We start from the raw sequence: 7,903 nt of genomic DNA, 5'->3' as shown, positions 1-7,903 counted from the left end.
TCTACATAGATTTACACTGCTTCCCCTAGAAGAGGACACCTGAATAGATTCTCAAGGAAAAATATCCACTTAAAGGAGCTGAGTTATAATTCATTTGATGGAACATTCTGGTTTGAAACCAGTTTCCTATCTGCCTCTCTCGGCTATTTTATCAGTTTTTGCTTTCTTATTTTAAAATTCATGAACACTAGAAAGATGCTTTTTCTGGTCAATAAAGGGACAATCCAGGTGGCCTAATGTACCTTGTTCAAATTCAATCAAAAGGTCCATGGCAACTTTGGAAAATACCTTTGGTGTTTGTTTTCCTCTTAACTGTATTTGTTAAGTGCTTACTATGTGCCAAGTTCTGATGCTTTGGGGTAGATACAAGCTAATCGGGTTGGACACAGTCCATGTCCCACGGACTTAATGCCCATTTTACAGATGAAGTAACTGAGGCACAGAGAAGTTAAGGGACTTGCCCAATGTCACAGAGCAGACAAGTGGCAGAGCTGGGATAAGAACCCAGGTGCCCTAATTCCCAGGCCCAGTGGTCTTTCCGCTAGGTCAGTAGTGGAAGTAGTAGGTGAACACTTAATATATGAATAACGTGCATATGAGTAGACATGTAGGCCTACTTTAGCGATGATCTGCATTTCACCTTTATCCTTTTTCCCAATCAAGTTTTCTTAAAATTTACAATGGAAATCACAAAATACTGCCAAAGAAATGACTTTGCAACTCTACTGAGATTATCGACTATCACGTACCTGTGTTTCAAAAGGAGGTGTTGTATAATGAATTCCAAAATATGAGTAAATAGAGCTCAGTGGGCCTACTTTTTTCTCCTGGCTTCTACGATTATAATAATTTGATTTTATAGGTGTCTATCCTCAGACACCAGCCAGGGAGTAATCTATACTGAGTCATGAACTTTCATATCGTTAGATCTCTGTACTTATTTAAAACATATCAAGTGTGTCCACTAACTAAATTTTATCTGCTTTGAATTGTGGATGGTAGACACTGGGGAAAACACACATAATAAAGTTTCCATTATACTTAGGAAAGGCTTCAAGAGTTCTTCCATTTGTCTGTGAGTCTGTTCCCTAGAAGCATAAAGCATGCATAACACATCCCCCATATAGACCAGGACGTATGTTTACAAAGACAGAAATCTGAGTAATTTCCCACTGGTCTGAAGGGAATATTAAACTCTTCTGTCATTTTGTAGTGTATTATTTATGTTCCTCTTTTTGGTTGGTTTTTTTTGTTGTTGTTGGTTTATTTCATTTGTAGGTTCAACCCTGTGTCCTGATAGACAGTGATGAAATGCCCGATAAGTTAAAAAATCTTATCGCTAAATCAGGAACAAAACTATAAATTTTGGCTTTTGAAATCAAACTGACTGGTGAGGATCATTTTGCTCTGAAATATAACCATAGTGATCAATTTGCTGTAAAACTAAGCAGTTTAGCTTGGCAATCTATAGTTGGAAAACAAGTTGCTCCTGAGCAAAGTTTATACTCTGCCCAAGGGATAAATTACATTTTATGGGGAAAATATGCATTATTATATGCTTATCTGCTTAACATATTAGACTTTTCCACATCCACTGAATAAATACTTTTAATCATTCATTTTATCTCACAATGGTGAAATGGCAATTTTTTTTTCCAGCACAGGACCAAAAATGAGCTAGAAGAAGAAGGCTTTCTCTGTATTCAAGAGTTTTATGTAGAGGTGTTTAGCAAATCAGAAAGACCTGAGGAATGAGGTTTGGTGGGAGGAGATGATTTTCATGGAAGGGAGAAGGTGCAGTTGTTTAGATAATTTCAGCCGTTTCTCAGAGCTGAGAGCTTTTCTTCAACTTGGCTTCTTAGCTAGATGCAGATCTAACTATTGCTTGTTCTTATTTTGCTTCATAGCTATGACAAGTCTACTTGCTTTTGTACTGGATTGTTCCAAGGATTCATGCAGTTTATGCCCTTATATTTTAAATATGAAGTTGGCAGATGAAACCAGGCTGGAAAGGAATAATGTCCCAGACCTCATAATGTAGTAGGAGTTTATGAAGATATAGTCAAAATCAAATAGGCTAATGTTCAATAAAGGCAAATTTGGAGCGGTACCTAACATAGAACAAAATCAGAAACAATATATGGATTAGTACATTGTGTTGCCTTGGGCAGGTCACTTCATCTTTCTGTGCCTCAGTTACCTCATTTGTAAAATGGGGATTGAGACTGTGAGCCCCATGTGGGACAGGGACTGTGTCCAACCCAATTTGCTTGTAACCACGCCAGTGCTTAGTACGGTGCCTGGCACATAGTAAACACTTAACAAATACTATTATTGTTATTATTATTATTAAAAAGCCAAACAAAATGTTCTAATATATTCAAAGTTATGTGTTTATAGGGCCACGTCATCCCATCTTTGTCTATTTTGTTTGCTCATACAGCATCTGGTTCTTTGTACCCATTTCTTTACATTTTATAGAGCATCTTGCTATGTTATGCTATGTACTGAAGATATCTAATCAATATTTGTTGATTGATTTGATTTAGGAGGAAAACAAAGTGCAAAAGTCCAGGAAATGATCACGGACAAGAAATTCTGAAAACGATTATGGTTTTAGTGGCTATCAGACAATGCAAGAAGTACAGCACCGTATTTCATTATAACAACTGTGGTACTTGTTAAACACTTACTATGTACCAAGCACTGTCCTAATCCCTGGGGTAGGGGCAAAATAATCAGGTCGGAACCAGTCTCTGTCTCACGTGGGGCTGAAAGACTAAGGGGGAGGTGCAGTGATTTGCCCAAGGTCACACAGCAGTCACGGACCACAGACCACGATTAGAACTCAGGTCCTCGTACTCCCAGGCCCATTCTCTTTCCACTAGACCATGCTGATTCGCAGTCTCAATCTCATTCCTATATTTCCACTTATATTTTAGCAAGTGTTCCTTTTAGCTTACTTCCATTCAAAGATCCCACAAACACCCCACAGGGTCACTACACCCAATAAAGCACACTGGAGTCCAAAGTTGGAATCTGCCCAATAGAGAAATATAGTATCTCACTTTATCTTGGTGGCTCCATAGCTCAGTGGTTAGAGCACTGGTCTTGTAAACCAGGGGTCGCGAGTTTGATCCTCGCTGGGGCCCTGTGGCCTTCATTTCACCTGTATATATGTTTGTATGTATTTATTACTCTATTTATTTATTTATTTTATTTGTACATATTTATTCTATTTATTTTATTTTGTTAATATGTTTTGTTTTGTTGTCTGTCTCCCCCTTCTAGACTGTGAGCCCACTGTTGGGTCTCTATATGTTGCCAACTTGTACTTCCCAAGTGCTTAGTACAGTGCTCTGAACACAGTAAGTGCTCAATAAATACGACTGAATGAATGAACCTTGTCTCCCAGTGGGGTAATGGGTAAGATGGGCCCTAGTTTATTTTATATAACACCTGAATTTTATTAATTTCTTCTATCTTGCTCTCACATTTGTCAGTCTTAACCCTGCACAACTACATTTTTTTATAGGATGGTACTTGGTGAGCACTTTCTATGTGCCAGGCACTGTACTAAGAGCTGGGGGAGAGACAAGATAATCACACTGAACACCGTAGCTGTCCCACGTGGGGCTACAGTCTAAATAAAAGGAAGGATGATTTAATCCTCATTTTACAGATGAAGTTACTGAGGCACAGAGAAGATAAGTGACTTGCCAAAGATCACACAGCAGGCAAGTGACAGACCCAGGATTAGAAAGCAGGTCCTCTAATAATGATGGCATTTATTAAGCGCTTACTGTGGGCCAAGCACTGTTCTAAGCGCTTTGGGGGAGAGAGGGGATACAAGGTAATCAGGTTGTCCCACATGGGGCTCACAATCTTAATCCCCATTTTCCAGATGAGGGAACTGAGGCACAGAGAAGTTAAGTGACTTGCCCAAAGTCACACAGCTGACAAGTGGCGGAGCTGGGGTAATAATAAGAATAATAATAATGATGGCATTTTTAAGTGCTTATTATGTGTGAAGCACTGTTCTAGGCACTGGGGCAGATACAAGGTGATCAGGTTGTTCCACATGGGGCTCACAGTCTTAATCCCCATTTTATAGATGAGGTAACTGAGGCTCAGAGAAGTGACTTGGCCAAGGTCACACAGCAGATATGTGGAGGAGCTGGGATTAGAACCCATGATCTCTGACTCCCAAGCCTGTGCTCTTTCCACTGAGCCACACTGCTTGGCTCTTTTCACTAGGCCATGTTGATTCCCAGGTATATTTTCTCATGTATGTATGCCCATGTTAAATTTATATGACCACAAATAGGCTTTTCAAATTGGCGACACAATAGCAAAGCAAAATTGAGAAATACAAGTCATTTGAATGCTGATTTGAGCTGTCATACGCAACCAGTAGCACTTTCAATGGAACTTCAGTTTCATTTTCTTTCCCTCACTTGACCGTTACAAAGACTTTTCCAACTTTTAAGAGCATCTCCTTCTGTCTGTCAAAAAGACTGGATGTAACTGGCAGAATTTAGGGTTAAGGTCACCCAAGTGTCTTTTTTTCCCCAATCTGCATTAGAGATGATAAATGCCTGTTTATGCCTTGACTTAGTACCACCTAGATGACTTAAACTAGCCACTCCAGAGCTTCTTTGGGGAAGGAAATCTAGCACAACCCATCAGTGGTATTTATTGAGCTCTTACTGTGTGCCAAGCACTGAACTAAGTGCTTGGGAGAGTGCAGTAGAGTTGGTAGACAAAATCCCTGACCTCAAGGAGTGTACAATCTAGAGGATAGTTGCCTCCATTTAGGGGACCAACCGCAGAATTTTTTTTTCCATTCTTGATTAAGAGACAGGTTCTATTTTTACTTTAGAGTTCTGAAGCACATATTTTGATAGCTACATAATTAAAGAGAGCAAAAAGTGAGTAATGTAGGACAAATTTCTCCCTGGATCTTCTAGACAACTTTATCAAAGCAATATATTCCTTTGTGAATATAAAGCTCACCTGTTAAAATGAAAGTATCAGTCTCATCATCAGCTAATATGTTTTGAGCGAGGAAAATATGCTAAGCTGCAACAGAGACCAAAATCTGAGCCTAGTCCTTCTTAGGACCAAGGTTTAGTGATGGTGTTACTTATGTATGAACTGTCTGCCTCTAGGAGGAAAATATATAGAAAGCACGAAAAAAATATCCTGCAGTGCCCACTTTCTCCGTTCTGATTTTATCTCTCCCATCCCAACTCTTCATTCCAACTCTTTTTCATTTTTCAGATCAGAGGCAACCCAGTGTTGAATTGGCATAAACAGTTACGATGTGTCAGGAGTGGAGATGTACGGTATGCGTGTTTTTAATAACATCTACTTACTCATCAACCAGTATTTTGGCTGAAAATCCCCAAATCCCAATGGTAACCAGTTTTGCCAGTTACATTTCATGATCTATTGCTATAGAAACTGCAAAGGGACTCAACATTAGCTAACAATCCTATCCTCTGAGCTGTGCTGGGCTCTGCTATCACCACGGATGGCTGTGCCTAAATAATGAAGTAAACAATAGCCTTATTGACTGTGCTCCAGAAGGACAGAGCGACCCGTGCCAAGAAGAGAAAGGACCAAAGCAACAGAGGATGAAATCTCATTTCCCAGGTTTGAAGATAGTATTGAAAATAACCAAAGACTAGGAAATCCCAGAAATACAAAGGAAAAAAAAAAAAACTGAGTAGAAATTCGGAGACAGGCTCACCCTCTATCCTTATTCCTTTCCGTTTAGCTCAAGGTCTTGTTTGGAATCATTTCTATTTCCAGAACATATCTGATATTCCTGGGGCCACGCAGAGCTATGATCTCACCTGGCTCCCCAAGTGTTCTTATTTCCACTGGTTCCAATTACGACCTTAATATTATTTTAACAGGCTTTTTTAAATTTAACAATATTTAATTTGCATTAGCTCAAGTGACACACAATATATCAAGCTATTATCATGATTTATATCAGAGGAACTGGCATAAATTCAACATTATAAATTGAGTCTGTAAATGAAACTATTATTTTACAGGAATTACTGTAGTAGAAAGGCTAAGAACCCTCCAGTCAACCTTAGTCAAACCCACTCTTTAGAGTTTTATATTTTATGCCTGCAATAAATGCTTTTGTGAGAGCCCATAACCCACAAAAAAGTCATTTGAAGTACATTAATTACGATAATACTATTCAAAAAAGCTGCGAGGGCCTATTTTTGTGACATCATTCTTTGATTTCTTGCTGCCTTAAATTATCCTTTTGATGGCTGCTGAGATTAACAGTCAGACTTTTGTCATTAAATATAAGGCATTTTAAAGCATGATCCACCTAAGCTCTAATTGATATTGCTTTCAGTTGGCAGATACTGACCTGATTTATAATTTAAATATGCATCATTATATGCATCTCTTCAGTATAATGAAAAAGCAAAGTTACTCTCATCTTTCTCAGCAATGTTAACATCAAGGAAAAGTATCTTTCTTTTTTCTCTTTTATATCCTAAGCCTAATTGAAAACTGTTCATTGAATTTCAACATGATAGAAAAGTCTTTTTATCTCTCAATTTGTCTATTAGCTATTATAATTGAAGTATCTGCTACACAGTTGAATTGATATTGTTCTTGTTTAAATTCCGAACTTCTCTAAATCTTCCGTGAGGCATTAGCTTAAAAAAAATATATGGGCTAGAAGTCATTAGCTAACAATATCATCTAAATGGGACATTAGACTAGCACTCCACATGTGGAAAGCCACAAAAAGTAGGAAGTCATCTAATTTTGCTAGAGTATGTGTTGCATAATAATCTTAACAGCGTGACCATAAGGTTTGCTAATTGCCACATCTGTTTAACAACTGTCAGATGTTTGCCATATGCTGCCATCAATATTATAACAGACTACATTTCAGGGAGTTTTATTGTGTTCGACTGTTACTTATTTGTCATAAGCTCTGCTCTAGCCAATGGCATTTCTTTATTTTTCATCGCTAATTATTTTTAGAAAAACTGGAGCTGCTCCAGTTTTTACATATTGCACTATATTCTTCCTTTTGGGGAGTCTGCAATTTCGTTTTTCTCCCTTACAAACCCTATCAACCTAGGATACGATTTGCAAACGCACAAAAAAGAATGATTTTACATTAATTAATGCTACCGGCAAACTAAGCCAGTCAAGTATCTTCATTTCTTTAAAATACCAGTGGTTTCATGTATCAGAATCTAAAACAGAGAATGTATTTATTGAACCCCTACACTCTGCACTGTTTCATAAAATATAATAAGCTGACTCACAATATGGCTTTTTTATTGTTACAAGTGCTACTTTGGCTTATATTTGGGAATTATTTATATATCTCATAGGCTCTAGGATCCTTTTTTTCATTTAGCTAACTACTTCAGCTATTAAATACAAAGAAAGATTGACAAACTGCAGACTGGGCGAAATATGTATGACCTGATTTAATACAAGTTGATAGATGTCACTGATCTCTGTAATAAATTGCGTGTGTGAATTCCATACGATGTATTATTTATCCATAGTAGATGCCATTTTGTTTCATTAATAAACATGAATATCAGGGCTATACAGTCCAGATGATTTGCACTTGGCAACACAAGGCGTCCTGGTATTAGTCTGCAATTGCTCCATTATTTTGCTCATTTTCTTCCACTTTTCTACATAAATTATTAACGCATGGATGTTCATTTAAAAAACTTTATTTTAGAGGATGTGTCCAATTTCATTCTTTTGCTTCTCTGATGAAAGTCAATGTGAGTTTTTCCCATTTTTAATCCAAAAATTTAAACTTACAGCACAGTACACAATGTGTGATAGGCTTTGAACTAAAAAGTCTTTTATTGTTGACACCCAT

At 37.6% G+C, this 7,903-nt stretch overlaps 1 non-coding gene across 1 annotated transcript; it reads left to right on the top strand.

Annotated features, from left to right (window-relative positions):
- Positions 1 to 3,079: 3,079 nt before the first annotated feature.
- On the top strand, positions 3,080 to 3,152 carry TRNAT-UGU. The gene has a single exon. It is a non-coding gene; the product is annotated as a tRNA-Thr (tRNA).
- The last annotated feature ends 4,751 nt before the right edge of the window (positions 3,153 to 7,903 follow it).

Source organism: Tachyglossus aculeatus, chromosome 8 (genome assembly GCF_015852505.1).
Source record: "Tachyglossus aculeatus isolate mTacAcu1 chromosome 8, mTacAcu1.pri, whole genome shotgun sequence".
Taxonomy (NCBI): domain Eukaryota; kingdom Metazoa; phylum Chordata; class Mammalia; order Monotremata; family Tachyglossidae; genus Tachyglossus; species Tachyglossus aculeatus.
This window is presented reverse-complemented; position numbering and strand designations above follow the sequence as displayed.